Source organism: Mandrillus leucophaeus, unplaced genomic scaffold (assembly GCF_000951045.1).
Source record: "Mandrillus leucophaeus isolate KB7577 unplaced genomic scaffold, Mleu.le_1.0 Scaffold301, whole genome shotgun sequence".
NCBI lineage: Eukaryota > Metazoa > Chordata > Mammalia > Primates > Cercopithecidae > Mandrillus > Mandrillus leucophaeus.
Window position 1 is genome coordinate 1096722 of NW_012103155.1, and position 20325 is coordinate 1117046.

Sequence of the window (20325 nt, forward strand, 5' to 3'; positions counted from 1 at the left end):
ATGAGAACAAACTAACAATTCTTGTAAAAAGCTTAGAACAGTGTCTACCATGGAGTAAGAGTTTCATTAACCTTAGCTTTTATTTTAATTACACCAAGTCATGAAGCATTGGTAATAATTCTTCCAGTAGCAAAGTAAAATTTACAGTTACATGTAACTCACCCAGTTTGGGTTTATGAGTATTTGTAAATTTTGGTTGATTTTCAAGCACCTTGTGGCATGATGGAATAAATTATTGCTCCAAGATACACCTCTAAATGGTACTTCAAGGCCAATGAACATGAAATTAATTTTAGTTACTTAACATTCTATTAGGGAAAAAGAATAGTTTAAGATTTTTTAAACTGGTAGAATTATAAGTGCTCATCAGTTTTCCAAAAACAACATTTTCTCTATTGCGGGGGCTGGGCATTATAACGTCTATTTGTACAAAATTAGCTTTATTCTAAAAGGACAATTCAAAATGTACAAAAGTGTTTCTAAAAAACAATTTTAAAAGATCTAATGTCACCTGTCACACAAACACACAAAAAGACGTTTAAAACAAAACTTTAAGAGGGAGTCTACTTTGGAAGCTCTCTTTCAATACCACCTTTAAGCACATTTCTCATCAACACCACTACCACTACCAACAGACTGGAATCCCACAGGCAAGAACTGTATTTTTATTCAACCACTATCTTCTAAGCACATACTACTTTTCAGGTCCCATGATAGGTGATAAGAGTAATGGTGACTATAGTAATGGTACTGATGGTGATGACAATAGTATTTGATTATGTTCCAGCCATTATACCATAACCTTCTATTAATACATTAGTTCCTTAGAGCTGCTGTAACAAATTACCATAATTACCGTAACAGAATTAGTTACTTAATTACATTGCAAAGACTCTTTTTCCAAATACGGCCACATTCACAGGTTCCAGGGATTAGGATGTGGACACATCTTTTTGAAGGCCATCATTCAATCTGCCACATTTTCTTAGGCAGGATGCCTTATTCATTATCTTATCTTAAATTCTAGCACTTCAAGAGCTCACAGAATAAAATACATCACATCAAAGAAAGAACAAAGTGCCATGGGAACAGATAAGATTACAGGAGCTCACTCTCCTTGGGGAATTCAAGTCAGAGGAGTCCAAGTTACGACCGAGTCTGAAATAACAAAAATGTTGAAGAAGGTTGAGGCAGGCTTTCCAGGCTGAGGACTTAAATGTGCAAAATCAGAGTTGGGACTTGGTCTCTTCCCTGTCATGTCAGAGAAAATGGAGAAATTCAGTAAGGCAGAAGCTGAAGGTATATGAAAATACTGATAGGAGATGAGGCTGGACTGGAGGTAAACTGAGGTCAATTAAATTTTGTCTTGTGGGCAGTGGACAAATGACAGAGTAAAACCTTTATGGAGGTGACATAATCAACTTTGCTTTTGAAGAGATAACTCTAGAAGCAGTGACATGACATCAAGAGTGATGAGACTTTTTAAGAGAGCCTAGTTCAGGAGGCCTAGCAAGAAACCAAAGGAGATGATGAGGACCTGGACTTAGGCAAGGTATTAAGGAATGGAAAAGAAAAGCCTGATTTAAGACCTTCTTGACCTATGCTATCTTGTTAGAATCCTCAAAGTTTGACGTGGAGCCTGGCACACTGCAACTGCTTAAATAAAAAGAAAAAAAGAGCTGCTGCTGATCTGAACTTATTTCATTCCCCAAATGCCTGGCACATTAGAGTCTACAAGCCACTTTCAGATACTTTATTTCACCTTATTCTCCAGTTAATTCCATGAGGGCAATACAACAGTTTTTATTTTCATTTAACAGAACGGGGAAAGAACATTGAGAGACTGAGTGATTACAGTCATAGCCAGTGGCAGGGCCAAGATTCAAACCCAGGTTGTTTGACTCTCTATGGCAGGCATTCCTTAATAAATTACATTAACATAACAGAGAAGTCCTTTGGCTACAAGGGAAGTAGATATTAGTAACTCTGCCCAACTTCTGAAGTAAGAAGTCTTTTCAGTTGCAGTGATGGTGGTGGCATGAAGAGGAGCCAAAGAACAGAGAGAGGAAATCTGCAGGATAGAAAACATTATTACCAAATCTAGTCCTATTGTCCCATAGGGAAGATGTTGTTATATGTAGTCTAAGAGCAAATTAGAACTATTTAAAATATGCTCCTTAATTAACAAGTCTTAACATGACTACCTCCTATTACCAAACAAGCTGTGTTCAAAAAAAGAGTGACAGAGGTGGTCAGGGTCGGAGCAGGATAGCAGAATACAAGGCTTCACCAATCATTTTCTACCTGGTTTTACCTTTGTATCACTCAAAGAGGCACTGAAGAGGCAGGAAAAACTATTTTGAATCCCCAACACCACCCCTCTCCCATTCCCTGACGGCAGTGGCATGATGGAGAGAGCATTTCTGTGCGCTGGGGAGAGGGAGAACATAGCAACTTTGAGGCAGGGCCACCCTGCTATAGCAGAAAGCAAAACCTGAAACTCAGCTGGCACCACACACAGAAGGAACTGTTAACCATAAAACCAGCCAGAGAGGAATGGCTGTTCCCAGCACTTGAAACTTTAGTTTCCTGAGCTCACAGAAGCCTAGCTACTGTGGGTTAAAGTGCTCTAGTGTCTCAATTAAACTTTAATGGCAGTCTAGGCCACAAGGACTGCAACTCCTAGGCAAGTCCTAGTGTTGAACTGAGCCCAGAGCCAGTGGACTGGGGGGTTTCAGGGCCAGGGGGGCGAAACATAACCCAGTGAGACACCAGCCGGGGCAGCAAAAGGAGTGTTGGCATCACTCCTTCCCTAATCCCAGGCTGCACAGTTCATGGCTACAAAAGAGACACCTTCCTTCTGCTTGAGGAACGGAAAGGGAAGAGTGGGGAGGACTTTATCTTGCATCTTGAATATTCTCCGTCACAGCAGGATGGGGCACCAGTTAGAGTCATGAGGTCCCCCTTCCAGGCCCTAGCTCCTGAACATTTCTAGACACACTCTGGGCCAGAAGGGAACTTGCTGCACTGAAGAAAAGGAGCCAGTCCTGGCAGGATTCATCACCTGCTGACTGAAGAGCCCTTGGGCCCAGCAGCAATACCAAGGTATTACATCGACGGCCTTGGGTGAGAGACTCTGAGACTTGCTGGCTTCAGGTAAGACTCAGCACATTCCTAGCTGCAGCAGGTACAGGGCGAGGCTCATTCTGCTTGAGAAAAGCAAAGGGAAAAGTAAAGAGGAATTTGTCTGGCAAGTTAGGTACCAGCTTGGCTACAGTGGGGTAGAGAAACAAATGGGCTCTTGGTTTCCCCAATTCCAGGACTTGGCTCTTGGATGGCATTTCTGGACCTGCCCTGGGCTAAAGGGGAGCCCACTGCCCTGAAGGGTAAGTCCCTGATCTGGCAGCATCACCACGAGCTGACCAAAGAGACTCTGGACCTTAAGGGAGCATCAGCAGTAGTCGAGTAGCACTCTTCATGGGCCTGTGGCAGTGGCAGTCATGGGGTGAGGCTCCTCTGCCTTTGGAAAAGGGAGGAAAGAATGGGAAGGATGCTGTCTTGTGGTTTGAACACCAGCTTAGTCACAGTAGAACACAGCATCAGGTAGATTTCTAGAATTTTTGACTCTAGGCTTTTACTCCTGGATGGCATCTCTGGACTTACCTGGAGCCTGGGGGAACCTACCACCCTCAAAGGAAGGACAAAAGCCTGTCTGGCTTTGCCACTTACTGACTGCACAGCCCTAGGAATCTGAGTGAACATAAGAGATAGGTAGTAGTTATAGTGGGCCTTTGGTGAAACCCAGTGCTGTGTTGGACTCGGGTCTGACCCAGTGCAGTTACAGTGGTGGTGACCACAGGGCTGCTTGTATAATCCTATCCCCAGCTCCAGGTGCCTCGAAGCAGACAGAGACTTTATTTGGGAGAAAGAACGGGGAGAGAACAAGAGTCTCTGCCTGGTAATCCAGAGAATTCTTCAGGATCTTATCCAAGATCACCAGGGTAGTACCTCTATGACTCGGCAAGGATCATAGTGTTAACTGGGCTTGGGGTGCCCCAAAATGCAGATATGGCTTAGATCAGAACATCCAAGCCCTTTCAAATATTTGGAAAGCATTCCCAAGGACAGGTACAAACAAGCCCAGACTGCAAAGACTCCAATAAATACCTAACTCCTTAATGTCCAGACACAGACAAGACCACCCAGGAAAACATGATCTCACCAAACAAACTAAATAAGGCATTAGGGACCAATCCTGGAGAAACAGAGATATGTGATCTTTCAGACAGAGAATTCAAAATAGCTGTTTTGAGGAAACTCAAAGAAATTCAAGACACGACTGAGTGTGGTAGCTCACACATGTAATCCCAGCACTTTGGGAGGCTGAGCTGGGCAGATCACTTGAGGTCAGGAGTTCAAGACCAGCCTGGCCAACATAGTGAAACCCCATCTCTACTAAAAATACAAAAATTAGCCAGGTGTGGTGGTGGGTGCTATAATCCCAGCTATTTGGGAGACTGAGATAAGAGAATTACTTGAACCTGGGAGGCAGAGGTTGCAGTGAGCCGAGATCACACCACTGCACTCCAGCCTGGGTGACAGAACAAACTCCATCTCAAAGAAAAAAAAAAAGAAAAAAAGAAATTCAAGATACCACAAGAAAGGATTCAGAATTCTATCAAATAAATTTAACAAGGAGATTAAATGCAACTGGCATACTGAAGAATGCATCAGAGTCTCTTAAGACAGAATTGATCAAGCAGAAAAAATAACTCGTGAGCTTGGGCCAGGCACGGTGGCTCATACCTGTAATCTCAGCACTTTGGGAGGCCAAGGCATGCAGATCCCTTGAACCCAGTTCAAGACCAGCTGGGCAACATAGCAAAACCCCATCTCTACAAAAATACAAAAATTAGCTGAGTGTGGTGGCTGTAGTCCCAGTTTCTCAAGAGGCTGAGGAGACAGGATTGCTTGAGCTTGGGAAGTAGGGGCTGCAGCAAGCCCTGATCACACCACTACACTCCAGCCTGGGTGACAGAGCAAGACCCCTGTCTCAAAAAAAAAAAAAAAAAAGATAAAGAATTAGTGAGCTGAAGACAGGCTATTTGAAAATACATAGTGAGGGAAGACAAAGGAGAAAAGAATAAAAAACAATGAAGCAGGCCTCCAGGACCTAGAAAATAGCCTCAAAAGGGCTAATCTAAGAGCTATTGGCCTTCAAGAGGAAAAGAGGAAGTAGAGAAAGAGATGGGTAAAAACTGTATTCAAAGGGATAACAGAGAACTTCCCAAACCTAGGGAAAGATATCAATACTCAAGTACAAGAAGGTTACAGATCACCAAGCAGATTTAATCCAAAGACTACCTCAAGGCACTTAATAATCAAACTCCCAAAGGTCAAGGATAAAGAATGAATCCTAAAAGCAGCACAAGAAAAAGCAAACAACATACAATGGAGCTCCAATATGACTGACAGCAGCCTTTTCAGTGGAAACTTTATAGGCCAGGAGAGAATGGCATAACCTACTTAAAGTGCTGAAGGGAAAAAAACAAATGTACACTAGAATAGTATATCCAGTGAAAATATCCTCCAAACATGAAGGAGAAATACTTTCTCAGACAAACAAAAGCAGAGAAATTTCATCAACACCAAACCTTTCCTACAAGAAACGCTAAAGAGAACAAACACTTCAGTGAGAAAGAAAAGGTCATTAGTGAGCAATAAGAAATCATCTGAAGGTACAAACTCACTGGTAATAGAAAGTAAACAAAAGAATATTGTACCTGTGGTATATAAACTACTCTTAAGTATAAGATTAAACAAGAAACCAATCAAAAATAATAACTACAATAACTTTTCAAAACAGACAGTATATATGAACAGAAACAACAAAAAATTAAAAAGCCGGGGATTAAATGAAGGCATAGTCTTTATTAGTTTTCTATTCACTTGTTTATGTAAGCAGTGTTAAGTTGGTATCAGCTTAAAATAATGGGTGATAAGATAGTAAGGTAAGATAGCAAGTCTTACAGTAATCTCAAACCAGAAAACATACAACAGATACACAAAAAATAAAAAGCAAGAAACTAAATCATATCAGCAGAGAAAATCACCATCACTAAAATGAAGACAGGAAAGAAAGAAGGGAAGACCAGAAAACAAATAACAAAATGGCAAGAATAAGTGTTTACTTATTAATAATAACATTGAATGTAAATGGACTAAACTCTCCAGTCAAAAAACATAGAGTGGTGGAATGGATAAAAAATACAAGACCCAATGATCTGCTGCCTATAAGAAGCCCACTTCACTTATAAAGACAAACATAGACTGAAAATACAGGGATGGAGAAAGTTATTCCATGCCAATGGAAACCAAAAAAGAACAGGAGTAGTTATAATTGTATCAGACAAATAGATTTCAAGACAAAAACTGTAAGAAGAGACAAAGAAGGTCACTAGATAGTGATAAAGGGGTCAATTCAGCAAGAGGATATAACAATTTTAAATATACATGCACTCAACCTTGGAGCACCCAGATATACAAAGCAAATATTATTAGAGATAATGAGAGACATAGACCCCAATACAATAATAGCTGGAGACTTCAACACCCCATTTTCAGTATTGGACATATCTTCCAGACAAAAAATTAATAACAAAACATCAGACTTAATCTGCACTACAGACCAAATGGACCTAATGTATTTACAGAACATTTCATCCAATGGCTGTGGAAAACACAATCTTCTCTTTGGTACATGGATCACTCTCAAGAATAGACCAAATGTTAGCTCATAAAACAAGTCCTGAAACATTCAAAAAATTGAAATAAGATCAAGCATCTTCTCTAACAACATTGGAATAAAACTGGAAATCAATAACAAGAGGAATTGTGGAAACTATACAAATATATGGAAATTAAACAATATGTTCCTGAATGAACAGTGGGTCAATGAAGAAATTAAGGACATTGAAAAATGTCTTGAAACAAATAATAATGGAAACACATCATACCAAAACCTATGGGATACAGCAAAAGCAGTACTAAGAGGGAAGTTTATAGCTATACGTGCCTACATTAAAAAAGAAGAAAAACTTCAAATGAACAATGCATCTTCAAGAGCAAACTAAACTAAGGAAAAAAGAGAGATGATCTAAATAAATAAAAGCAGAGATGAAAAAGGAGACATTACAATTGACACTGCAGAAATCCAAAGTCTCCTTAGTGCTTATTATGAACAAGTATATGCCAATAAATTGAAAACATCTAGAAGAAACAGATAAATTCCTAGACGTATATAACCTACCAACGTTGAACAATGAAGGAATCCCAAACCTGAACACACCAATAACAACTAATGAAATTGAAGCTGTAATAAAAAGTCTAATAGAGAAAAGCCTGGGACCTGATGGCTTCACTGCTGAATTCTATCAAACATTAAAAGAACTAATACCAATCTTACTGAAACCATTCTGAAAAATAGAGGAAAAGGGAATATTTCCAAATTCATTCTATGAGGCCAGTATTACTCTGATACCCAAACCAAAGACATTCCAAAAAAAAAAAGTACACTAGAGGCTTGATATGGTGTGGCTCTGTGTCCCCACCCAAATCTCACCTTGTAGCTCACATAATTCCCACGTGTTATGGGAGGCACCCAGTGGGAAATGATTGAATTATGGGGGTGGGTCTTTCCTGTGCTGTTCTCCTGATAGTGAACGAGTCTCAAATGATCTGATGGTTTTATAAACAGGAGTCTCCCTGCACAAGTTCTCTTTCTGCCTGCCGCCATCCACATAAGATGTGACTTGCTCCTTCTTGCCTTCCACCATGACTGTGAGGCCTCCCCAGCCATGTGGAATTGTAAGTCCAATTAAACCTCTTTCTTTTTTAAATTGCTCAGTCTCAGGTATGTCTTTATCAGCAGCATGAAAATGAACCAATACAAGGCTAGTATTCTTTTGAATACTAAATAAAAAAGAATACTATTCTTTTGAATACTGTTGAATACTAGCCTCTAGTATTTTTTTTTTTTTTTTTTTTTTTTTTGTATATCATTGGTTTTGGTATCAGAATAATACTGGCCTCATAGAATGAATTTTGATGACTACTGAGGCAAAAGTCCTCAATAAAATACTGGCAAATTGAATTCAACAATACATTAAAAAGATCATTAATCATGACCAAGTGGGGTTTATCCCTGGGGTACAAGGGTGGTTCAACATATACAAATCAATCAATGTGATACATCATATCAATTGAATGGAAGGCAAAAACCATATGCGCATTTCAATTGATGCTGAAAAAGCATCTGATAAAATTCAACATTCCTTCGATGTTTAGATGTCATTTAAATCCACGAGACCAGATTACTAAAAAAAGGATTCAGGATTAAGAGGAAGTGTGACACCTTTTTCAAAAATGTTAAACACACATTGACACACTCCCCATACACACACACACACAGAATAACTATATATATTGATGTGTATATAACCTCATCTACAGATGAGTGGTATTATGGTGCTTTTATGTTGCTTTTTGGTTGACCATATTTTTCTGTTTTTTTAAAAACAGCATATGTTACTATGATAGGCAGAATAATGGCCTCCCAAACACGTCCACGCCCAAATTCCTGGAACCTATGAATATGTTATGTTATGTGGCAAATAGGGAATTAAAGTTGCAGATGGAACTAAAGTTGCTAATCAGCTGATAAGGTAAAAAGATTATCTTAGATTATCCAGGTGGATCCAATGTAATCACCAATGTCATTTAATATGAAAGTGGGAGGTAGAAATGAACAGCAGAGTGACATCATGTGAGGATTCAATCCACTCTTCAGGTCTTTGAAGATGGAGTAAAAGGGCCATGAACCAAGGAATGAGGACAACCTACAGAAGATGGAAAAGGCAAGGAAACTGATTCTCTTCTAGATCCTCCAGGATGGAACAAAGAGCTACTGACACCTTGATTTTACCCCAGTGAGACCTGTGTCAGACTTCTGACCAATAGAACTGTAAGATAATAAATTTGTGTTAAGACAGTAAGTTTGCGGTAAGCTGTTACCAGAACAATAGGAAACTAATACAGTTCTATGGTAAGAAAAAGTAAGCAAAAAAATCTTTTTTAAAAGATAAAATTCAGAATTTTTAAAATTTAATAAGAAATGCCTAATAACTACTCATGATTTATTATCTTTGCCATAACCTGTAACTTGCTTCCTTTTGCATTTAGATTTCTTCCTAACGTCAGAGTCAAATTTGATTAATCCTTAATTTTACTAGTTATTGTGACGATCAGTGTTACATTCAAAGCATTTATATGTCAGTTTCTAAATTAGATATAAAGTCAGCACATACACTAAAAACATTTAGTAAAAAGAATTATGTGCAAGATGAAATAAGTAATAATCACATTTTAACTTTTCTTCCATGCACAGATATTTTATCAGAATCATGTTAAATCTGAAGTTCAAAAGTAGTCTGAAATAACATCATATATATGAGATAGTAACCATTTTTGAGCATGGTAAAATTTTTAAACTATATATATGCTATAATAAAAATTAGGTGTCTGTAGTACATATCCTTCACATTTTTGCTGACAAATGCCTACTCTGTTCAAATAGCACCTCCTCAGAGATACATCTTCCCCCACCTTCTCCAGACAGTTAAGTGTTCTATTCAATGCTCCACAGTCTTTTGTTCCCATCTCAAAAATAGTATTTGTCTTCTTGTTTTCTAATTGATCTATTTATAGACCGCTCCCTACCAATTCTCATTGCTCAACTCAACTGAGTCTCCCAGAAAAAGGGCATATTTCTTCAGAAATGAGCACAGTGCCTGGCACACAGTAACCTTCCAATATTTTTTTTTTTGGATTCATGAATATATACTCTTATCTACTCTATGTAAACAATCTACTAAACTATAAAGAAAAGTATGGGTAACAATCTTAACCTTTGTGACTGAAGGACCTTTACTAAAACGTTTTGCCTTCTAAGTTTTCTGTTTTGAATCAAGGCACCTTTGACATGTAACCAACCTTCCAAACAGAAAAACGTTAAGATAAGTTGGCAAGGAATCAAAATTCAGTAACAAAAGTTTTACTAGATGAAACAATGTCCATTTATAATAATGTAAGCAAATATTCTCTAAATAAATACTCTAGATTGCTTTAACATTTAAAATAGTGGTTTCTTACAACAATTTAATTGCAATCTTTCTCAGAAAATCCACACCAACTGTCTGATAAGCTTATGATTTATACTGTAGGTTTTATCACAATTGGGATTGCAGTTATCTGCCTTCTGATGCCAATGCAAATCTTAAAAGGCCTTTAAGTGAAAAGAAAGAACCAGAAAAAGGATGATACCATCTTACTGCAGTTCCTTTGCCAAAACCAAAAAGCTATCCAGATGTATGTAATTCTGGGTTTGACATCCTCAAACTTCTTCCCAGGGGACTAATTTTCTTGATTTCCCCCCAACTCTCTGGACCATCTGAATGGCAAGCAGCAGCAGCTACCTTCTACTGAGTGTTTATCACGTGTGAGGCATCATGCATGCATTTTTTCAGCTAATCCTCACAACAATCCTACAGTGGATGACATCCTATTTTAAAGGGGAGGCTCAACAGCATAAGGCTGATTCACCAAGGCCTCACAACTAGTGGCAGAACTTGGAAAAAACTATGGATTTCACAAATACAGATTTATATGGTGTCAACTCTAGAGAAAATAAAATAATCCTGTACATCTGAATATGCCTGATTATGGCTGGCTATTTATCTTTTTAATTATTTATTTTTTGCTTAGGCCAAAATGAAAAATTAGTTTCTATTTCCTGTGCTAAGTTTTTATCAGTAGGAGATCTCGATGTGTTAGGTGACAGAACAGACCACATTTTAAAATGTTTTTCGCTCCACAGACAATAATTCACTCCTGATAACTAAGTTCATAATATCTTTAACCCCATGAATTTATCCAATCAACCAGATTTTAAAGCAGCCCATAAATTTTTTAAGAGCCAATATAACTCAGCCTTGTATGAGCAGCTTTCTACCTTTATATACTGTCACAGGCAGAACAGACTAATTCCACTAAAATGGCAAAATCATGTAAGTAAAAAGAAGGATTTCCTACCTGCTCATGTAACTCAGCATCTTTTCCTGCTTTCTCATGGGAAGAAATCAAAGAACTAGACAAATAATCAAATCCGCTTTGGGCCCTAGGTTTGGGTGGGGCCATGTCTCAGTCCACCCAAGGTCCCCTCAGATTGCCCAGAGAGGCACTTGGGCCTGGAGCTGTGAGCAGAATGAATACCTTCCAAGACCAGAGTGGCAGCTCCAGTAATAGAGAACCCCTTTTGAGGGGTAGTGATGCACGGAGGGACTTGTAGCTTGCTATTGGTGGAGTTACTCCAGGCTGAACAGCAAATTAAAGACAACTTGCAAGAGATCAAAGCTCAGATTCACAGGTGCATAAGCCACCACCTGGAATGTCTTAGAAGCCATGAGGTGTGACTATATGAACAGGTGGACCTCATCTATCAGCTGAAAGAGGAGACACTTCAACAGCAGGCTCAGCAGTTCTACTGCTTATTGGGCCAGTTCAATTGTCTTACTCATCAACTGGAGTGTACCCAAAACAAAGATCTAGCCAATCAAGTCTCTGTGTGTCTGGAGAGACTGGGCAGTTTGACCCTTGAGCATGAAGATTCAAATGTCCTCCTCTTTGAAGCTGACACAACTGCTCTGTGCCAGACCATCACCACATTTAGGTCTCTCAAAACAATTCAAATTCCTGAGCACTTGACGGCTTATGTTAGTTCATCAAATATTGGGCCCTTCCTGGAGGAGAGGCTATATCTCAATGCCAGAGCAGAAGTCTGCATTCAGTATTGCAGCTGTCCCTCTCAGCAAATGGCTCCTTGGAAGCAAACCTGCCAGTGGTCATCAGGCTCCTTACACAGCACAAACCCCCAGGACTGGCTCACCAAAAAGCAGACCTTGGAGAACAGTCAGACTTCTTCCAGAGCCTGCAGTTTCTTCAGTAATGTATGGGGAAACCTAAAGGGCTTAGAAAACTTGCTCCTCAAGAGTCAGCAACAGGAAGTTCCTGAAAAACCAAGTTATCAAAAGTGTAACAGCCATTCCACTACTAGCTCTCCATTGAAATGGAAAAGGTTGAAGATCTAGAGCTTCCTGATCAAGATAAGATGAACCTGTCAGATTGGCTAGTGACTCCCCAGGAATCCCATAAGCTGGGGAAGCCTGAGAATGGCAGTCATGAAAGCAGTGAGTTTAAGCTCTTGTTCCAGTTCTATAATGTGAATGATTGGCTTGTCAAGACTGACTCCTGTACCAACTGTCAGGAAAAGCAGCCCAAAGGTACGGAGTTGGAAAACGTGGGCAATCTGAAGTGCCTGAACGACCACTTGGAGGCCAAGAAACCATTGTCCACCCCCAGCATGGTTACAGAGGATAGGCTTGTCCAGAACCATCAGGACCCATGTAAGGTAGAGGAGGTAGGCAGACCCAATGAGCCCTGCACCAGCTTTGCAGAGTGTCTGTGTGATGAGAATTGTGAGAAGGAGGCTCTGTATAAGTGGCTTCTGAACAAAGAAGGAAAGGATAAAAATGGATGCCCATGGAACCCAAACCTGAGCCTGAGAAACATAAAGATTCCCTGAATATGTGGCTCTGTCCTTCTAGTAAAGAAGTAATAGAACTAAAGCACCAAAGTCAATGGTTCCTTCTAGAATTGCTGATTCCTTCCAAGTCATAAAGAACAGCGCCTTGTAGGAGTGGCTTATCAGGCCCCCATACAAAGAAGGAAGTTCTAAGGAAGTGCCTAATACTGAAGACAAAGCTGGCAAACAAAAGCTAAAAAGCCCCATGAGCACTTCCTGGTGTCCCTTTAACACAGCTGACTAGGTCCTACCAGGAAAGAAGATGGGCAACCTCAACCAGCTATCCTCTGGAGAAGACAAGTGGCTGCTTCGAAAGAAAGCCTGGGAAGTATTATTTAATTCACCTCTACAGGAAGAATATAACTTTCCCCCAGACCATTATGGCCTCCCTGCAGTTTGTGATCTCTTTGCCTGTAGGCAGCTTAAAGTTGGTAAGTTGATAAAAAGAAGTGGTTATATCGAACTCATCTACAGATGTGAAGGAATGGACAAGAGTTGAGGAGCCTTTCTGCTGATTATCACACATCATGAGCTGAGTGACTGAGGCTTGCCAAATCATTGTGTTTCTGGGTCTGACCCGTTAGCTTAGTTCTTCCTCTGCCTAATTTTGAACTAGCAAAGCGAAGTGAGTCATCAGATTATGAGTTACTGTTTAAAAGAAAAATGTTGTTTATTGATGCTGAGCTGATTCAGTTCCTTCCTTCTTACAGAAGTGTTAATTCACCCCCACACTAGAAATGCAGCATCTTTGTGGATACATCTTTTTCACAAGCCTCCAAGGCTCCTTAGATCAGGTCGTTACAAAAAGTACATCAAAACAGTCTAGTTTTAAAAATGAAATATTTCTGTAATCGAAGTGTATTGATGTATTCTCAAGCTAGTAAACTTCCCTAACGTTTAATTGCCCTATAGATGCTTCTCTAGCTGTGGGTTTTCTTCTGTTAGTGGTCTGAAATAATGATTTTCCTGTTCTATTAACATATAGTGTATTTTGCACAAAAAATTAACTTGGCCAATAGTGATTACCAAAATATATATTAATAATCTTGGCAATTTTTGACATTAATTATCAAACATTTTAGATTACATGTTCTACATTATTCTTCTTCACTTGAAAGAAATTCAGCTACTGCAAATTTTTCCTTTCTTTCTTTCTGTAAATGTTATTAAAATATCCAGTGAGCTCTTTTAGAAGGGCTCCATATTATTTCAAGACTATTTTTAAGGTAGTTCTAGCCTTTTAAAATATTCTACAGACCTGTGGGGTTCAAAAGAACCCCAGTAACAAATAAGCAAATAGGCAAAAGACATGTTGGAAATGTAGTATAGTATTTGAACCATTCACTATCATAGGGATTATTGGTGCATCCTGGGTAATGGAAGCAGAGCTTGACACCTGGTGCTTTTAACCAGGGATAAAGTCGTCCTCTCACTGTAAGCACAGCATAATTGTACCTCCAAAAGTGACATTTTAGTGAACAGGCCATTTTCAACACTTGTGCCTTGGGGTGTGTTCATTGAAGCTTTATGAAAACTACTGAGGTTTTCTCTATCTCCTTAAAGTTATGTCCATGCTTTAAAATGTCTCTGTAGAAGAGAAGTGGGGTTTATAATGTTTTTAAATTCTCTAAGATGTATTTGCTGCTTTCCAGACTTTGAAACTATTAAGCTTCTTAACTGCCTCTTCTTGAAATACTTCTGGAGAAACTTCAGGGTCTCACAATATCATTGTCATACAGCTTCACTACAGTTCTCTGAACCACAGCTGAAAGAGTTTTGTATTATTTTTTAATTCCCTCCCCAGATATCATACAGAACTATTACAATAAAGGTGGTGGGCAAAAAACAATGTCAGGAGCCTTTCCAGTTATCTTAAGTTGCAGCTAACGCTGTAGTTTCTTTTTTGAGGCCAAATACACTGTATTTTACATTGTCAAAATATAATTTACATTAATCACTATGTTAATGAGTATTTAAAACATTATTTTGCATTGATGAATTTTGTATCTGCCTCCATTAAAAGCATAACAGCCATAAAATAATAATAATCAAATCAAAATGTTTCAACTAATTTTCAGGATTCCTGAGAATATGGCTTCATCCTACAATTTGTAAGCTAAGCACTAATAAAATACAAGAGAAATTCCCCAGCTTTACAAGATCAGTAAGATACCTCAAAGTAGGCTATATCTAGTGTATTAGTCTGATTTCACGCTGCTGATAAAGACATACCTGAGACTGGGTAATTTATACAGGAAAAAGGGTTTAATGGACTTACAGTTCTACATGGCTGAGGAAGCCTCACAATCATGGCAGAAGGCAAGGAGGAGCAAGTCATGTCTTACATGGATGGCAGCAGGCAAAGAGAGAGCTTGTACAGGGAAACTCCTGTTTTTAAAACCATCAGATCTCATGTGACTCATTCACTATCATGAGAACAGCACAGGAAAAAGACCTGTCCCCATAATTCAATCACCTTCCACCAGGCTCCTCCCATGACACGTGGGGATTGTGGGAGTTACAATTCAAGATGAGATTTGGGTAGGGACACAGCCAAACCATATCAGTTATCTTTGTATTTATAGCACAACTATTTGCTCACAGAATTAATGAATGTATGCCATAATTCTGCATGGGTCAATAACTCTACTACACTGATTACTCAGTTAATTGATGTTTATAAAATGTACATTTTTTTCCAGATTTTACAGTAATATATATTTACTTCAAGGACTTTCTTTTTAAACTGATTTCAATATATGGATATTTTCCTTCATTAAAAATTTGCTCAGCAGCAGCAGTCTGACTTGGGATATTTATCTTGAAATTGATCCAATGAATATTCTCAATTTCAATAACTACTCTGGCAAGAAAAAGCATACAGAATTTCCAAAATCAATACAGTAGATCAGTGTCTGCAGCACAGCACAATTCATATAGGCAATGCAGTGTTGTATCATGTGTTTCCATTTCTCAATGCTAACTGAAGATAAGCTGTCAAATGCCATTAATCTGTTTACCACATTCCACTCCTCCTCTCCCCCAACAGAAGGCTTTATTTTCTCTTTTTCAAATAATTTCAGAAATTTTGTAGAGCAGGATGACTTCTTAAATAAGCAACTTTTAAATAGGTTTTAAATAGGTCACCGTGAGTGAAGAGTAATAAAGAATGAATACTAAATTCATGAAGGGATTCTCTAAAGTTCTCTGTCCACTTTACCTTTTATCATTTTTCCAGTAAGATTCAGATTTCCAAATTTCCACTTTTAGGCTTAAACGTGCTTGTGAAGTCTCTATTTTTCTAAATTCCATCACCATTAAATGTTCTGATACATTCCCACTGCTACCACCCTATTTCAAATCTAGAGTTGAACTAGGAAGCTCTGAGACCAACTATGATATCTGGGTAATTTCTCATATTCTCAAAGTTCCTTCACTTACAAAACGAAAACATTAAGATCTACGTATCAGGGTCGTGGTGAGTATGAACGAGACAGTATGCATGAGAGAGCCTGGGACAGGGCCTGGCATCAAGCAGGTGCTAATCGCCTCTAAGAAACGTTCCTCTTTTCTCTCTCCTTCCTCGGTCCTCCTTCCAGACTTCACAGCAAGACTCATCCTGAAAGGTGAATGTGATCTCCTTACCCTCCTACTCAAATTCCTCCAAAAGTTCACCATACCCTAGGACAGTGGTTCTCAAAGTGTAGTCCCCAGACCAGCAGCACCCCTTGCACTTGCCTTTCCAAACTTCCTCTAAGGAGAGTTTACTTACTATCTTCCAAACCTACCACTCTCCCAATCCCAAGATTTAACTCATCTTTTACATCCTTCTTCCTCTATGATCTCTCTCCTATACTACTCAGCTTAAAATCTTTCCTGACGATCCCGATCTCTAGGACTTTTTCTGATCTCTAATTCCAATTATTTCTGAATACAGAGAGCCTTCATCTTACGATGGGGTTTGTGTCTGATAAACCCACTGCAAAGTCAAAAAATCTTTAACTGAACCATTCTGTAAGTGTAGTACTGTACTAAGGTGAAAATCTGCAGAGGTCACAAACTAGTTGCACCTGGCCCACCCAGAGAAGGTGTGGGTTAACTAAATTGGTTGCAAGTAACATTAAAAATCAAGAAAAATTACGCAAAAATACAGATCTTTGGCCTGTGTTGGAGATAATCGGATCTGCGTTTGAGAGACCCACATTCCCATGTGGCAACAATCAGCTAAATGGTAAATGTTTCAAGCATTCACCAGCTCTTTCCATTCTAAATAAAGGTTTTCTTTTGACACCAAATATCTCAAATGGTGATTTACATTTCTTATGGTTATGTAACTTCATGCTTATTTTTTCTCTCCTAATAGGATACAGACCTTAAAGTACCTGTCCCTGTCTTTGACTTTTTAAAAACCTCTTTTTACCCTGAACACAAACCAGTATTTAGTGCAAAATTATTGTAAAAGAATATTCTGAACATTGTAGACAACCGCAAAATGCTGAATAATCCACACAGTTTTTCTGGAAACTTTTGGCTTTCTACCAAGTTGGAAAAGTTTTATTAGTTTATGTTTTCCAAACATATGGATTAGGGTACAACTCTTAAGACAGATAATAAACATTTTTTATCATATTATTTTGGTTTAGGTTGTCTTTCATTTTCTAATGAGAAATACGTATGAAGACAGCATGCCCTCTGCTGAGATTTAGCCCCAGCCCGGCACAGCATGTGACAGAACCTAGATACTGTTTGTAACTTTTAGTTTGAATCCTACTTTTATATCCTCGATTTTATTTCCCGGAAAAGAGTTTTAATTTCACTCTTTGGTAGAAGTCATAATGGCTTTCTCCGACCCGGCCTCAGGTTAACCATTCACCTGGTTTGGCAGCGACAAAAGATGAGCCACCTTAACAAAGCTGCCTTGCTGTGGCTCAAAAATAACCTGAGAAACCTAACCAAAATGAGAATTTTAAAACACTTTACGTACGGGGCCTCTGTTAAACCTTCCATTTGAACCCATTTGCCGACTCTTGCCTGTCCACACATATCCGCACCCCTAACATCAGTATCAGGAGAATATTCGATAATACTCTCCTTTTCCTTCCCCCACCCCAAATCCTCCAGGGGGCGCCCCGGAGGACCGCGCTGGCCCCCCAGCGGGAGGGCGGCCATAGGCGGGAGCCCAGGCCCGACTCCCTAACGCCGCGCGCACTCCCCATACTCACCCTCCCGAAGTCACGGAAGTGCCGCCTGACCCCGCCCCTTCCGCCGGATCCTCCCACGCAGAAGCAGCGCCGACTGCAGGCGCGTGGGGCCCGTAGATCGCCTGGGGCCGGGTGGCGGCGCGGGGCATGGCCAGGGTCCCCGCGGACGTGGCCGCGCAGTTCCGGTGTGTGGCGGAGAGCGCGTGAGCGTGAAGGCCTCCCGGCTTGCGGCAGGCTGCGGAAGCTCTACGCCGGGAAGTTCTCTGGCGGGGAAGGGGAGGGCGGTTTACGTCCTTTAGGGTAGGTTTTGCCCTTTTTAAGGTCCACATGGACTCTTTCGCCTCCGAAGTTCGAGGGTAACTTTCGTTCCCTCCCGGCCTTCGCGACACCCTCGAGTCGGACGGAGGCCGAGTCCTGCCGTCAGCCCCTAGCAGCCTGGGGCCGGGACCCCCGGAGCCCCTTCTTCCGCTCTTTGGAAACTTATAATGTGGGGTGAGGGAGAGACGCGTTACGTTTTACAGACCGGTGAATTTAAAGACATTCAAGCTTCTCATAGTGATTTGAAGAAATGCTCAGCGTTCGGCCGAAATAGAGTTTTACGTTTTTAAAGCATGGCGTGGTTTTTAAAGGTTGAAGTTCCCACAATTTTTTTCTCTTGAAAGGCACCCATTCGTTTTGATTAGTATTTCTTAACATGCACCCAAAGCCAGGACTCAGCCTCACTGCTGCAGGGATGTCCACGGGAAGTCCCGAGGGGGGAAAGGCACAAGCCTGAAATGGCATAATATTTGCTACATCACTGCGTGGGCGAAGTGGTAACTAATTTTTAAAAAACCTCTTAGATGATGTAATAAGTAGTAAAGCCGTTGTATGCTATTCTAGAATTTTTGAGAACTTAATCACCCAAGTGTTTGCTATAATGTGATAAAGATAGCATCCATAGGCAGCAGCCAGGATCGAATTATGACAAGTAGATATGGTTATAAATGGGGGCCATGCGGTATAATTAGTATATGGAACCAAGATGTCAGTCCTCACACAGAATTTGTGTAATGACATGCATTTGGGAGGCTTCAGGCCTTTTCAGCTATTAGATACAGATTGATTCTTACTGAATATGGAATAATAAAAAATGAATTACTGGTCTCACCATTTTCATTATTACTATTTGGACTAAAAGACTACCACTTTAAAGAGTGAGTGTAGACTCAATAGTCGATGACAGAAAATTAAGCACAAGTCTAAATGAAGCCAAGGATCTAGTGGAGAGAACATAGAATCAGACCTTTCAAATCTCAGTTATTGAACACAAACAATCACAGTTCTTGAGACGTTTTACTTCCTTTCTTTAAACTTGGCGTTGCTCATCTGAACAATTGTTTTGGTAAGGGTTACGTTTCATGAAAGCCCAGTTTGTGCTACCTTAGAAGTGAAGAAGTTTGTTAATTTTAAAATTGAGTTAATCCTTAACCTGCTTTTCATTCTACAAACTCTAAAACACTTTCATGCATGTCACTTTTTTATTCAGAAGTTTTCTAAACAGTACAGCTTGGGGAACACATTTCCGTGGAACATTAGTCTCTTGCAAAATGTTAATAGATGCTTCATGGGAAAAAAAAATTGCTAGCATTACCAATACCGGCGAAAATATGAACCTGTCATTATGAGGCTATGGGAAATACACCTACGTAACACTCTTGCCAAAAATGTTTAACCTGAATCTGATTGTGAGGAAACACTCGGATAAATTCAGAATGAGATTTGTTTGGACCTTTCAATAAGGTTAATATGGAAGACAATAAAAAAAGGCAGGAGGACTGATCTACATTAAAGACAGCTGTCAACTAGATAGCCTTAAGGATTTAAAAAATTTGAACCTGGGCCGGGCGCAGTGATTCACGCCTGGAATCTCGCACTTTGGGAGGCGGAGGCGGGTGGATCACGAGGTCAAGAGATCAAAACCATCCTGGCCAACATGGTGAAACCCTATCTCTACTAAAAATACAAAAATGAGCTGGGCTTGGTGGCGCGTGCCCGCAGTCCTAGCTACTCCGAAGGCTGAGGCAGGAGAATCACCTGAACCCGGAAGGCAGAGGTTGCAGTGAGCCGAGATTGGGCCACTGCACTCTACCCTGGCAACAGAGACTCCAGTCTCAACAAAACAAAACAAAAAAACGGCCAGATGAATAGTATATGAATGTTCTTTTAACTCCTCTATAGATTTGAAAATTTTCAAAATAAACAGTTGAGGACAAATTGTAGCTAGCAATGCTGGAAACCCATTTCTGCCTCCCAGCAGGTGGCAGCAAATTAATACTCCATAAGGTACAGGAAAATCATTGCAATTTCCTTGTGTTGGTAAATGTTTTGGATGTTGCAGACTGGCTTTTTTTAGGGATAGGAACCAAAAGAATATTGTTGCCAGAT

The 20325-nt window shown here is 39.9% G+C and overlaps 1 protein-coding gene and 1 pseudogene across 1 annotated transcript in view; one reads left to right on the plus strand and one right to left on the minus strand.

Moving 5' to 3' along the window:
• MMAA (methylmalonic aciduria (cobalamin deficiency) cblA type) overlaps window positions 1–18687 on the minus strand; it is a 35755-nt gene extending 17068 nt beyond the window's left edge. The window contains exon 1 of the mRNA XM_011987134.1: window positions 17920–18687. The gene's annotated coding sequence lies outside the window, so the exon portion shown is untranslated. The remainder of the gene's footprint in view (window positions 1–17919) is intronic.
• LOC105544579 lies at window positions 11321–13177 on the plus strand (annotated as a pseudogene).
• Window positions 18688–20325: the final 1638 nt, after the last annotated feature.